This window comes from Manis javanica, chromosome 3 (assembly GCF_040802235.1).
Source record: "Manis javanica isolate MJ-LG chromosome 3, MJ_LKY, whole genome shotgun sequence".
NCBI lineage: Eukaryota > Metazoa > Chordata > Mammalia > Pholidota > Manidae > Manis > Manis javanica.
The window spans coordinates 12,615,999-12,630,502 of NC_133158.1; the positions used below are offsets into that span (position 1 = coordinate 12,615,999).

Genomic DNA, 14,504 nt, shown 5'->3' on the forward strand with positions numbered 1-14,504 from the left:
TGAAAAATATACATTACTATGGGCACTCTCAGGTGAAGGACCAGGGAACTCTTGGAGATAAACAGAAAGAATGCAACCAACCATGAATCCTTGGGCCTGATGGGCAATTTACAACCTCACCACTTTAAGCACTCATTTATTCTCCTGTTCAAGTTGTTCTTTCAACCTTAGCACAGACTTTGGAAAAAGGAAAGCTTCATTACAATAATGATTAAAAAGTCCCTTTGGAGGAAATAACTTGCTGATGAAGATTAATTTATCTTTCCCTTCCTCTCCAATTGTCTGTGTCTTCTCTAAAAATAGAAGTGAGAAACAGTTGGTTGGAACCTGGAGGGACAGCCACAAAGTTCTCAATGAACGGTCAACTTGGGTCGACTGTAACTTAGTTTTAATGACCTCTCTTCACTGTAGGCTTGAATGAGAAAGGGCTTTGCAGAAAGTAAAATGCTGCACATGAATTTATTGAATTTGTTATCATCACCTCAATGGTCAGGTAAGATCCATGAAGCAGGGTACTACAGTTCCCATTTTTCTGATGTGAGGCAGTGGAGCTTCATAATACAGTTAGGCCTTGGTTCCCAAATAAAGCGGCCCTAGGTTTTTGTTCCTTAACGTGCCTGGGCCTCCACAGCCTTATCTGTAAAATGGGATAATGAAAAGTAACTTCTTATCTAATAGTACTTTGGTGAGGATTAGATGACATACAAATAAAAAGCAACTAGTTCAGTGTTGACTCGGCTTGATCAACTCATCCCAGTTTCCCAGAACTTTCCTGGATTTAGTGCCATAAATTCCATATTCTGGAAACTTTGCTAGTACCAGGCAAACTGGGATAGTTGGTCACCCAAGAATCAGGAACTCAGACAACTTTTAGAAAATACTAGCTATTTCTATTGTAGGAAAAAAAAATCAATATTAAAATATTCAGCATGGTATAAGGAACACAGGTGTTTTGTTACAAAAATCATTATGATTACAGAATTAAACCCTGAGGATTCCTATGTAAGCCTTCTAAATCCAAATCCTGTACTTTCTCTGTGGTGCTTTTATTCATTCTTTCCTTCAGTTCTCTATTCACTCAATCAATCCCTGCCTTCGCAGAACTTACAGTGTAGAAGAGGACACACACATTTAATAAATAGCTTACAAAATGATTCAAATTGCCATTGTGCTAAGTATATTGGCAGGCAATTGCTCATGAGTGGTATTTCTAGGCATTTTCCTGAAATTGTCCACTCTCAAATGTTTCCGCTTATGACTGTATTTTCTTGCAAAATGGACATCTTGGGGTTGCAAGCACAGCCTTTAGCTGTGGAGGAGGAGAAGGTGAATTAGCCTGAAATGACCACATTTGGTTTCACTGGTGGGGCTCCTCTTCACTCTGATGCAATAACAGACTGAAGGAGTACTGCGTCCCTCCTTGCCATCGCATAGTCTAGCCCACAGTTGGCAGGTTCCTTAGCAAAGGGGAGGCCCTCCCAGATCCAGGCAGGTGGACTGGTTCTGCATTTCCCTGCCCAAGGTCACAAAACACAAAAAGGTCCAAGAGTCTTACATTTCAGCTCATACTATCACCATCCATCCACAAGAAAGGAAAAGTGGTCTTTCCAAATGAACTCTTGTTATGGTATTGAGTGGTCTTCTATTTTCATTTCAGTAGAGCCAGGAAATTCAGAATCAGTCACCTCGTCCAAAACATAATAATTTTTGGCATTGTATTTATGATAATATATCATAGGGAAAGTGGATACTTCAGCTGGGAGCCAGGCAGTCACTGGGAGGACTGACTTGCCTCAGCAGCACCATGTTAATAAACTTGAGAAATGGGTTAAAGGCAACTTTTCACCCCTGCTGGCATGGCAAACTGAACAGGGAAAGCGACCGCCAGCAAAACAGGATTAGATTTCACAAAAAGATACAGAAAGGGATACGAAATCCCTCACCATGTCTCCTGTGAAAATAAAAGAACAAAAGAGCCAGTGGCCATTTCTTCAAAGAAGAGGCTTCCCTGGACTGTTTCCACTTAAAATCTCCTCTCTTAGAGTGAAGTTTAGGTTTCTGGTGTTTAACAAAATCTTTACAAAGTTAAGGATATATTTCAAGGAGGACATTCACATATTTGGAGTTGGTAGGAGATTCTATGATCAGGTCCCGAGAAGAAAATATAGTTTATTTTTGGTATGGGGTCCAATTGGGACAAACAGTTGGGAGACAGTCAAAGAACAGTGCTTCTGTGGCATCCCAGGAAGCTGGCCTCGAGCATATGTCAACGGCAGCAATTTTACTAGCATTTTCTTTTTGTTTCTTCTTTTGAAATTGCAGCAGGACTGTGGCTGTTTCTTGAAAGGAATTTAGTGCAAAAGTTGTGCCCCTTGCTATTCTGAGATCTTGCCCAAGATTTGAAAACATGCCCAATACAGATGTGATCTGAGACTTCAAATGAAGAAAATAAGTTAAAAAAAAAATGTTTTTCTTGGTGGTGGTGTAGGGTGAGGGAGTGTTACAGAGGGGCTACATCTGTTTTTCTTTCCATTTTTTTAAAAGAAGAGGACGATTTTTTTTGTTAATCAGACATCCTAGGAGAAAAGAAAAAGGGAGAGATTCTTGTCCCTGCTAATCTTGCTAACTGTTATGGGCTGGGTTGTGTTACCCCAAAATTTACATGTTGAAGTCCTAACCTCCAGTAACTCAGAAGTGAAGTGACTGTTTTCAGAAACAGGGCCTTTAAAGAAGCAATTCAGGTAAAATGAGGTCATACGGGTGGATCCTAGTCCAGTGTAACCGAAGTCCTTATAAGAAGAGGACACGTGGCCTCAGACATGGACAGCGAGGAAGGGCTGTGTGAGGGCCTGGGGAGAAGGCCGCCGTCAGCAGGCCAACGACTGACGCCCCAGGACAGATCAGCCTGCCGACACCTTCATCTACCACTTCAGCCTCCAGAACTGTGAGAAAATAAGTTTCTGTCGCTTGTCTGTGGGGTTTTGTTATGGCAGCTCTAGGAAACTAATACACTAAGTCAAATGACTATTTGCAGCAAAGGGTGTTTCTGGTGGCGCGAGATAAGTCCTCGTTTGAGGAGACAAATAGTAGCTTGCTTTCCTTATCTCACTGCTACAAGTTTTTAGCTATCTTTTAAAAGTACATACAGAATTCAAGGAATTTAGGTTTCAGTGAGTTTTATTTCTGGGGGCGGGTGTGGGGTGGGGGGTGGGGAAGAATGTGGGAATGTATTTCAGTCAAATTTATTAATCTGAATTCACTTTAATATGCTTAATACAATTCTGAATTATGCATGGCCTGTAGGATAATTATAAAATGAAATATTTGTATATTTTTGAAGGTTTTGATTTCTTTGCATGACCTAACTTGGATTTCCTTTTTTTTAACTTAAAATGACAATGTAAGTTTTTTTTTATCTAACCTTTTTAAGTTGCTTAAAATGTCCATGCTCAACTTTACAGTGATTAAGACACATATGATACAGCCATAGATGGAATAAAATGCAAGTGTTTAAAAAGACTGTAACCACACCATCTCATAAAGCATTTTTAAAGTTAACTGAAAATATAATTTAAAATCATTGCACTTATATTATTACTGTAATTGTGCATAATTACATGTATATATTATTATTATACATATAGTATCATTACAACTACGGTTTTTTTAAAGCCTAACCGTAGCAAAATTATTGTGAGGGAATAGACTGAACAGTGATTACTTTTGGGGATTGGGAGTATGACTGCCTTCCTCCTATCAGGTTATTTGCATTTTTGCCTACATTTCCTTATTACTTCTATGAAGAAAATTCTCCATCACCAGTGCACATATGTAGACGAGTTCATTATGCATTAATAATTAAATGAGCTAACCACCAGGTGTAAATACCTGGCAGAGTGCCTGGTCCAGACTCTGAGCTCGGTCACATTTAGTTCTCTTTGCACACAATCCACTCATTTCCAACCATACAACAGGATACAGGTGTCCCAAGGATAACTCCAGATATTCAATTATAACTATCAGAGACACAAAACCAAGTCAACACAATTAAAAAATCTGGATACGAGGCAAAAAGAGAGGGAATGTAGGTCTTAAAATTAGTAGCATTTGATCTTTTCAGTGAATTGGTATTGTGTATTCCTCAATGGTAGACCTGAATATTGTTCATTGAGAACTCATTAATTGTATATTTTTGAAGAACTGCAAATATCATGGATATATACAGGATATATAAATTATCCTATAAGCTATGTGTGATTCAGAATTGTATTAAGCACAGTAAAATGCATTCAAATTAATAAATGTGACTGAAATACATTTTCACCCCTCTCCCCTCCAAAAAAGGATATTCTCTTCCAGAAAGATGGGCAGAAAAGTAAAGAACATGTTGCAAGTTAGAAAAGCATACCTTGAAGTTTCCATTAAAAAACATTTATAGGTGTCCATATGTAAATAGTCTTTATATATGCCTCTATGTAACATACTGTTTGGGGGAACTATTGAGGTAATAAGCGTCAGGTGTGCACACTGACACAGACATTGTGAAAGAGTGTCTAGATGCTATGAAATTGTTCAGCGTGTATGGCTAATGTCACTGGAGGGAAAGGAACTGGGACCAGTCCTCCCAGAACTGTGCTTTTTTATCTTGCTACTCAGCTTCCTGACCCTCCGCCTTCCCTAGGGGAAAAAAATCCCAAAGCCACTTTTAGAACAGCTAAGGAAGTTGTGTAATGAGGTGCAGGAAATGCTGTTAACTCTAAGTAACAGACTTTCAAGATGTTCCACTGAACCATAAAAGTTAGAAATTCTAGAATTTTTCTGAAGGGACCTAAAGACCTAGAACCCAACCAAACAGAAAATAGGTTGCAGTATGCAATCAGGAACCTTATTTGCCCCCGCAGATGGATTACTATCTTCACTATCTTCAGCAGTGACAGGAAGGACCCAGGCTTATCAGCAGTGATTCTCACTTGATATGAATCTGTCAGGTTCTGGGCAGAGTAGAAATAGAAGAGACTGGAGAAAAATCTCTGGAAGACTGCCCCAAGACAAATGAGGATCCCAAATCTTTTGTATTCCTACATTCTGAGCTGAGTGGTTCTTTCTAAACTGAACAGAGGACTTTATTTTCTCCCGTAGTGTGGGCTGACCTGAAACTTTAGCCCTGAGCCACGTTACAAATATACCCAACCAGGAGTTGGCCTTGTTAACAAATTCCTAACTGGAGTTCCATTTTTACAGAGTCTAGCTGAATCTTACAACTGCAGTATGGCTCATTGTAACAATATGAGCTTTCATACTCTTGGTATTTAAGATTCTTTCTCTCAGACTAAATAAGCAAAACTGCTCCCAGACAGCCATCATGAATATCACAGAGTGACTTACATTTCATGTAACTTAGAACAGCGCGGTTCCATTCCTTCAGGCTTCCTGACATTAGTTAGCTGCGTCTTTTAATGTTGAAAATGTGTTTTGAAGACTTTGTATCATTTGGCCAGGAAAATGAAGGGCCAGATGGTTTTGAGAGAACATTAAATGGCAGAAGCTTCTCCTGGAATGTTTAACTGTTTCAAGAGACCATGCTTATATTTCCTAAATGGTGTCCTCTTTGGGGTAAAATTGTGCTACTGTACCAAAATCAGAAGCAATAAAGAAGATAAATACTTTCAGGATATTTCCTAAAATACAAATGACAAAAGCTTTTTGAAAAATGGCAAATATAATTTTGAATATCTTTGATGGCATAGTGATGAGGACACATTCTGTTTTACTAGGGAAGGCCTAATATGGACTGAGAGCCTTCAGCAATGCGCTGCCTACATCGGAGGAAATCATGAAGAGGATTCAAAGAATGAATGTTGATCTTCACCGTCAATAGGATTACTAAAATAACGTACAAAAATTCTTATAATGATGCCCGGTATATTAAGTATTACTATGATTTTGGTAACACTGGAGACTCAGAAAATGAGCCTATTTCACATCTCCTCTTGGCTATTTCCCAGGAACCTCAAACTGGGTATGTTCAAAGATGAGTTATTTATTTCTTCCCTGTTACAGTCTGGCCCCTCCCATCAGCCTCCTGTGTTGGTAAATGACAGCCCACATTTGCTCAAGCGAGAACCGGGTGAGTCACACCTGATACTTGCTCCCCCCTCACTGGTCTCTATTCATCCATCACTAAGTCCCAGACATTCCCCAGTTTAAGATTAAAAAAAAAATGTATCTACTTATCTCTTTCACTTTTGCTAAACCTCTAGCCTAGGGTTTCCAACCTCTACTCCATTTACGTTTGGAGCTAGAACATTCTTTGCAAGGGCGGGGGTGCCATCCTGGGCACTGCAGGGTTTTTAGCGGTACCCCTATTCACTACTGACTGGATGCCAGTAAGAAACCCCCACCCCACCTCCCTCTGTGACAACCAAAAATGTCTCCAGACATTGCCAAGTGTCCCGTGCGGACAAAGTCTGCCCCAGCTGGGAACCACTGACCCAGCCCAAATTCTGTTTTGTTTAATCCAACTGAAGAACCACCTCAGCTCCCACCACGCCGCCTTATTGGTCTCTCCCCAGTAAGAGCAAGACCCTCCCTCACTTCCCTTCCTGCCTTCCTCTGTATACTGAGAGGTCTTCACCACATAGGAAGCTTATCAGTTCACACCCCAGCCGAAACTCTTTGCCTGCTTCCCTTCACCTCAGAACAAATACTCCCAACCATGCCCACCTTCATCCTCTCCCCAACTTCATCTTGTGCTTCGCCCTCACTAGGCTCCAGCCAGAGTGGAATTCCCAGATATACCAAACAGCTGGGCACTCAGCACCTTCACACATGCTAGTACCTGCCTGGACAGCTCTGCCCCCCAACTTCATACTCATCCACGGAGGGGCCCCCCTACAGCTATCACAGGACCCTAGTGGTTTGCCTTGGTCACAATCTGCAATGGCGCATTTTTTTAAAACTTCTTTTTGTTGCTTGTCTCAAAGTAGACTACCAGTGTTTCGAAGGCAGGAGCAGGTCTGTTTCCTCCTTATTCAGTATCGGCCCCCATCACAGGGTCTTGCACTTAGTAGGGAATCCATGCATATTCATGGATGTATGAAAGAAATGTAAGAGCACTTTTGGATGGGAATTGCTTTCCCCATTCTTCGCACTAGGGGGTGCCAAATAAAATTAATATTTTTCTTAACGCTATGTGGGAGGTTTGGATATACCTTTCCTATGATGCCATTTAAAGTTAGTAGGTCAACCAGTTGCTCTTATCACTTCAGACAAGTTAATCAGGTTCAAAGTGTTGTGCTAATTAAACAAGATGTGCTTGCAAAGTGCTTAGCACAACAGTGCCAAGCAACCAGAAGGACTAAGTGCTAACTATTACTTGACCTATTAAAGTATTTAAAAATTCAATTTTAATCAGCCTTCCCACCAAAATGGCTAGGAGAAGTTTAAAGTGGAGAATCATTACTATTACATTTTCCTTAAACGATTCCATTTACATGTCTGGGGGGTTTCTTTATTTGCATTGAAACATATAACGTCCATCCCTTAACAAAATGTGATCACGTTTAAAATACAAAATGGCTAGATACAGAAGAATAAAGGGTTCAATGAAAGTGTTAGATCAGCTTCATTTGTAAATTAATCTTTAGTGCTCTAATTCCTAAATAAAAAATATCATATAAGACAGTTTAAAAAACATCATGATAAGACAGTTATCTGAAAATTCAGTCTCAACTCCAATTAAAATTTATTAGGGTTCTTGGAAGCACTATTGCAGCGTGAGGATTTTATGACCCATATCACTAAATTGGAATAGCTACAGGTTAAGTATATCCCCTTTCCAAGAGAGAAGCCACGTCTTAGCAGCATCAGATGCTCACATGTCACTCTGCTTCTCAGCATATTTTGAGTTGCTTGCTGTTCACAGCCTTCATTTTCCCAAGATTCCCAAAGTCTACCACCTAAGGGCATCAAAACCTCTTGCGCAGAGAGTATGTGAAAAAACAGAGTATCTTGAAGATAACTATTTGTCATATATAGAAAATATTTTTCATACTGCAAAGATGATGTAGTTATAAAGTTATAATTTCACTATTTTCTACTCTCCCTTTAGATTGCCAAATTGCTTCAATTTCTTCATTTTTTTATGACATTTGCAAGTCTGTGCCTATTAGACTATAACAGTGAAATGAAGGGGTTATTCTTAAGTCTCAGAAAGGCATGTTACCTTCTTCCCAAGCCTTCTCCCCAAGAGTGACTCCCAAGGAGTCCCTGTAATCAGAATAAAAATTTACTGAGGATAAAAAATGACCCCAATAATAAAAATATTTCTTGCAGACAGTTCTACTATGGATCCAAAGAAAATAACTCAAGGACTAGTTTGGGATTTTATTTGTCACATCAGACCAGTCAGCTCAGTTGGTTACGAATGTGGTGCTAGTGAGGCCAAGATACTCTCCAAGCTGGCTCCCCATCTGGGTCTGTCAGCTTGGTGAAAGCAAATGGTCATCTTATGAGCAAAGTTTTTGTTCACAGGGTGAAGTAGAAACACAGTTCATAGAACTTGGTCCTGTAATGGTAGAGTTCTGTTATTTTCCAGTCTAGAGTGCGTGTGTGTGTAAAATTGGTCTTTAGAAGAGTATCATGGATGCAGGTAGGGGTTGGGTCAGGGAGAGAGGGTCACGGAGCTCATCAGTAGCATGCTTAACGCCACCGTTGTCTTGGCTGTCTTCTGTTCTGGCATCGTATCGCCACCAACATCACGAGGTCCCTGCGATCTCAAGTTCACGATCTCAGCATCTACATGCCCATGCTGACCCCAAGCAATGAGGTCACCAGCTTCTGTTCTGTGCTAACCTTATGTTCAAAGGTTGGGTTACCTTTTTCTAGCAAAAAGTTTATTGTAAGAAAGTTTAAAACTTTTGAGGGAAAACTTGGCTGTGACCCAGTTTCTTGTGACCTAGATTCTTTCAGTTAGCTTAGAACTGATACCCTCCAAAAATTTTACATCACAAAACATACTTTTGTTCAACTCTCCTGAAGAGCACACCACTGCTCAGTATATGCCGATGTACAAATAAAATGAAAGGTGCTTCTTAGACATCTGCCACCCAGCTGTGCTTTGGAGATACATCCTGCCTTTCTGTGAGGAACATCAAATAGACACTGTAAAGGTGTACTTAATAGTAACAGTAGCTAACATTTTTGAGCATTTCTCCATTCCCTTCAGAGAATGTCAATTATTTAAAATATTGTATACACACATATGTGTATAAAATATAATTTTTGAGAGTTTACCTACTGTTTTTCTTTTATTTTATATATGGAATTTGAAGGATAGCAATGGTATTTCATCCTTGTATCCCCTACAGTCCTTTGAACATAGTAAGAACTATAGGAATAGACTCACTATAGTTTCTAGTTTAAGAGCTCCACAGACAATGTCGGCCTTGATTATTGTATCCATAGCACCCAGCACAATGCCAGGAATATAGCAGGTACTTATTATTCATAGTTGATTAACACTGATTAGGACTGAAACTTAGTTTGTAAGCATTCACTGTGTTCTACACTGTATTGGACATCTGACATGTATATAGATATATTCTAGAAATTTCACAGTGGCTTTTCACTGAAAGAGTGAAGATTTGAGTACATGCTGCTTAGCTCCCTGGTAATGAATTTGCACTGATCCATTCACCCAGTTCCACTCTGTAACTTGACATGGTGTTGCCCATGGAATGGGGCCAGCCATAGCAATAACATCTTAGAGACTGAATAAAGGGAGCTGACCGATACACAAATCAAAGCCATGACCTTCACCTCTTTAGTTTATTGCTACAGTAATAGAAAAAAGCAGTCTCACAATAACAGAAGGAAAAGTTTAGGAGCAAGTGAATACCATCTGGTCAGAAACTCTATATTAAAATGCTGGATACATCCCAAGCTTGCTTCCTAGCACCCCGTTAAATTAAGTTGCATTTCCCATGTGAGATCTGAGCTGCCAGGTGACACATGTAGAGCTATTTTCTCAGGGAAGGTATTCTTTATTGCTAAGAAGCTAGTCTAGAAAATTCATGAGCTGGGCTCAAAAAGAAAATTTTTTTTTAAACCACCCTTTTATGTGAGTCTTGAAGGAAGACTTTTCAATCTAGAATGGCTTTGAATAGCAAAGTAGATAATAAAAGGAGATGGAAAAGAAGCCAGTTACGTTTAGGAATGCCACTGAACAGTGTGGCATAGCAGAAAGACTCAGAAGTCTCCATGAGAAGACCTGGATGTGAGTACCAGCTTTGCTACAACCTATGTTGACCTTGAGCAAGTGGTAACCCTCCTGAGGCTCTATTTCTCCATCTGCAAATTACGGATACATCTCTTGGCCTAGCACAGGAGGGTCACAAGGGCCATCTGACCAAGTCTCATGCTCATGAAGAGTTTAAAATTAGGTGTAGCATTATCACTAAATGAAGTGTCATGTAATGTTCCTTAGACACACTTGGCAAGGTGAAAAGAAGCTAATGATACTGCTTTAAACATATGTTCCATTACCAGACCATGTGACTTACGGTCCATTATAAATTAGCATGCATTTTTTTTAGTAAATTCTTTAATTATCTTGCTTTAGCACAAGTATACTGCATTGCATTTCCATTCTACCTGAAAAGCATTAATCTGGTCAATATGAACATTTAAGAATATAGCACAATTTTTTTTGGACTGGGGCAGTCTTTTGCTGATTTAGAAGAGGTACAATAGGAAGGCTGGGCTGGGGCATTCCCTTTGAAACTGTCCCAGTTAAAAAAATTAGGCTGAACTCTACATTTAAAAATGGCTAAGATGGCAAATTACGTGCTATGTATATTTGACCACAATCAACTTTTTTAATTTTAAAAAGATTATTATTTTTTGTTTTAATCAATTAATTTCCCATTATAAACCAGTTAGTGGAAATAACATAAAAGCATGATGCCAATTTGGAATTTTAGATGGAAAAAATGGAGCATCAAGATTTCCTTCCCTTCTCTACCTCTTTCCTTTCTACAAATATTTTCTGAGCTTCCACTTAGTTGCTGACACTCTTTGAAGAATTGGGAAATAGGAAAAGAACAAAGTTCCGGTGCTTGTGGACCTGACATTCTAGTGAGGGGTGGGGACAATAAACAGGAAAACAAATAATGGCAGGTAGAGATAAACACTATGAAGAAAAACAGTCAGGAAAGACCATATGGAGAGTAAAGGGTTGGGAGGGTACTGCTTAGGAACAAAGCAAGCCTTCATGCAGAAGGGCCATTCAAGTAGAGACTTGAAAGAAATGAGTGAACCTGCGAGTATCAGAAGGAGAGCTGTTTCTAGGCAGAGAGGATAACAAGTGCAAAGGCCCTGAGGCAGGATGTGTTTGTCATGTCCAGGAGATGTGGAAGCTGCCACTGTGGTATAAGATAAGTGACTGAGTGAGGGAAAGAATGGTGAAAAAGATGGTTAGAAATAACAGTCAGGGGCCAGAATTAGGACCTTGTGGGTCATTTTACAATGAACTAACCAAGGCTCAGGGAAGATATGTGACTGAGCCCAACCTAAAGATGCTGCTCTTCTACTCTGGAACCTGCTTAAGATGGTTCAGAGCCTTTCTGGGTTTTTCCCCCCACTGGAAATTTCTCTTGACTATGCAAAGCCATGTTACAGTGCTAATGCAATCCTTTTTTGGCTCTTCCTGCTGAAATATAAGTTCAAAATGTTAATTATACTGTATGCTAATGGTATCTGATTATCTCTCTTCCTAAAATCAGGATTTATTTATATATATATATATGTGCTTTGAAGAAAATGTAAAAAAGGACAGTAGACTGAGAATGAAGGGCATTTTCTTGCAATTTAGGGAACATACACCATAATAGTCATTTTTGAATTGTTTTTAGGCTAGATTCAAGCACAGTTTGATAAGGGTTGTAATATGCACAATTATACTAGCTTAAATTCTATATCCAAATGTATTTAGAAGCTACGCATATTAGAGGCATGAAATTATAACACTGTCTGTCAAATGCTTCCTTTTTAAATTTTACAAAGCAGATCCCCAGCCAGCAGCATTCTGGTTTTTAGCTATGCTGTATGTGTCTTTGTGCTAATTATTCCTTTTTTTTAATTCATTCTCTTTTAGATTATTACTTAGCACTGATTTCTACATATGGGCATTGAGGGTTTTTTTCTCAAAGTTTTAAACATATTTCACTTTCTAGCCACACAAATCAAATTGCAATTTTAAATGGGGCAGAGTGAGAATACAATTCCTCTGACTGGAAATTGTTCTGCAGTTCTGTAGCTACTTAGACATGCAACCCCATCTGCAAATGTGGGTAATTCCACTTGGCTGACCTCCTTATACTGTTGTTCAATAAACTGAAAGAGAGAATTTTAGAAGCAAAAAGGCTTATATACATTCTGCGCATACTTATTCCTGACCTGTATTTGGTAGAAGAAGTCTGCAGTTCTGAAAAGCTCTTTGCGGGCACCAGAAGGGCTGGGACCTTGGTCTTCAAAGGCTTCAGTAAGACAGCCTTCTCTTTGGCTGCCACACCGCTGCCTGAGCAAACCTGGGCAATCTTTTGATCCTGCCATTTCTATTATGGAACTTTCTCACTTGGCTCTCCGGCACTTGCTCTCTCTTGCCACCTCCAACCACGCACACTCTAGCCGTGCGTAATGCACGGGTGCGGCAGGCCTTGCAGTTCTCAGTCCTCCTGCTAGCACAGCTCTGGCACCCTTGGTTAGCACCCTGAGAAGGGCTGGGCTGGCCAACAAATAAAACCTCTTTCCTAGCTCCATATTTCTGATTCCAATTTACATCACCCTACTGAAAGCATCTATGCTAGACAGAGTAGTTAGCATTGAATAATTGTCTGTTTTGGTAGCGATGTTATTTTTAAAAGTGCATGTTTTGAAAACAGTACTGCTATATGAGTTTGGAATGTACAAATCCTCCTCAACTTCTGATGGGGTTACATCCTGATAAATCCAATCTAAGTTGAAAATAGCATACTTTGAAAATGCAGTTAATACACCTCACCTACTGCACATCAGAGCTTAGTCTAATCTTGGAATACTTATATTAGCTTACAGTCAGTCAGGCAAACTTATCTAACACAAAGCCTATTTTATAACAAAGTGTTGAATATCTCATGTTGACTGAGTACTGTACTGAAAGCAAGTAACAAGGGTGCTCTAAGCGCACCAGTCATTTACCCCCAGGTCGTGGGGCTGACTGGGAGCTGCAGCTCACTGCCTAACAAGCATCACGAGACAGGGTGGAGCAGCATATTGCTGGTCCGGGAAAAGATGAAAATTTAAAATTTGAAGTGCAGTGTCTACCAAATGTATATGGCTTTAATAACACTTTAAAGCCAAAAAATTGCAAAACATCTAAGTTGGAGACTCTGTATTATATATTGTAATTCCTCAAGGCCAACAAATATCTCAGCTTGGGTTTTCTTAGGTCATCACCGATTAACACCCATTTGGGTGTCCTCAGCACACACCAAGAATGGCTCACAAGTGTGTGAGCAACCCAGCGACCTCCTTGAGATGAAGCGCTTCCCCTGGTGACTTTGTAGTGTGTTACAGGCATACCCGTCATGGCTGACTGGGGTGCCCTAAACTCATTTTTACTTAAAATATAGAATTTAGTAAATGTAACTGCACTCTTCAATGAATTGATGTGTATTTATCACACATGTAAAGCCTTGGTTGGATAATCTTTCACATTTAACTTCTACATATTAGGGTTTTAAATCCTTTTCTTTCTAGCCGGTCCTTCTAAGCTTATGTGTCTGGTAGTGTTTAACGTTCATTCTGCCCTACAGGATAGTTTAGAGGAACCAATAATAGGACACAGAGAAACCTCTTTGCAGAGTGAAAATCCCCCCCTACCCCGCAACACAGGAGGGCTTCCAACTGCTCTACCATCACTGGCTGCACTTTACCCTTCCACCTCTTAAACTGCACCCCAATTGTGACGGACCAAAGATGGGTTTATTATAAATCTACCAACTTCTCAACACTTCCCAGCTTCTGTACAGTTTTCCTGGGACAGAAAGGAAATTACAAATGAAATCTGCTCTCTACAAAATCTGTCTCCTCACCCCGTGCCCTGCCAGCCAGAGCGTACAAAAATATAAGTTTCTGCATAGACAAAACTTGATGCTTCTGTTTCTCACAGAGTTGGGTTCAAATCCCCAGATGTCACATACCAATAGGTGATCTTGAGCATGTTACTTAACCTCATTGAGTTTTGGTCATCTCATCTGTAAAATTGGGATAATGAGAGTGGCCCTCCCTCCTTGTATCGAATGAGGTAATACAGATAAAGCTGATGAGTAATAAAAAGCAGGCATTTAAAGGCAGGTAATGCACATGGCATGATCAAGCAGTGACCATCATACTATCTTTGTATTTATCAGTATAATTAACTGGTTTTGTTCAATTTCAGGTGTGGCTAGCTGCAAATCCACCTC

The 14,504-nt window shown here is 39.8% G+C and overlaps 2 long non-coding RNA genes across 17 annotated transcripts in view; one reads left to right on the forward strand and one right to left on the reverse strand.

Annotated features, from left to right (window-relative positions):
- Window positions 1-14,504, forward strand: part of LOC108391663 (uncharacterized) — a 284,047-nt gene that overhangs the window by 30,083 nt on the left and 239,460 nt on the right. For 13 of the 14 annotated variants that reach the window (XR_012128935.1, XR_012128936.1, XR_012128937.1 and 10 more), the window contains exon 3: window positions 5,775-6,019. This is a non-coding gene — a long non-coding RNA (uncharacterized lncRNA). Of the gene's footprint in view, window positions 1-5,774; window positions 6,020-14,479; window positions 14,495-14,504 lie in introns of those variants that run through there. The other variant, XR_012128939.1, reaches the window with a different exon arrangement.
- Window positions 1-14,504, reverse strand: part of LOC118972528 (uncharacterized) — a 465,003-nt gene that overhangs the window by 23,605 nt on the left and 426,894 nt on the right. The gene's annotated exons all lie outside the window — the stretch shown is intronic.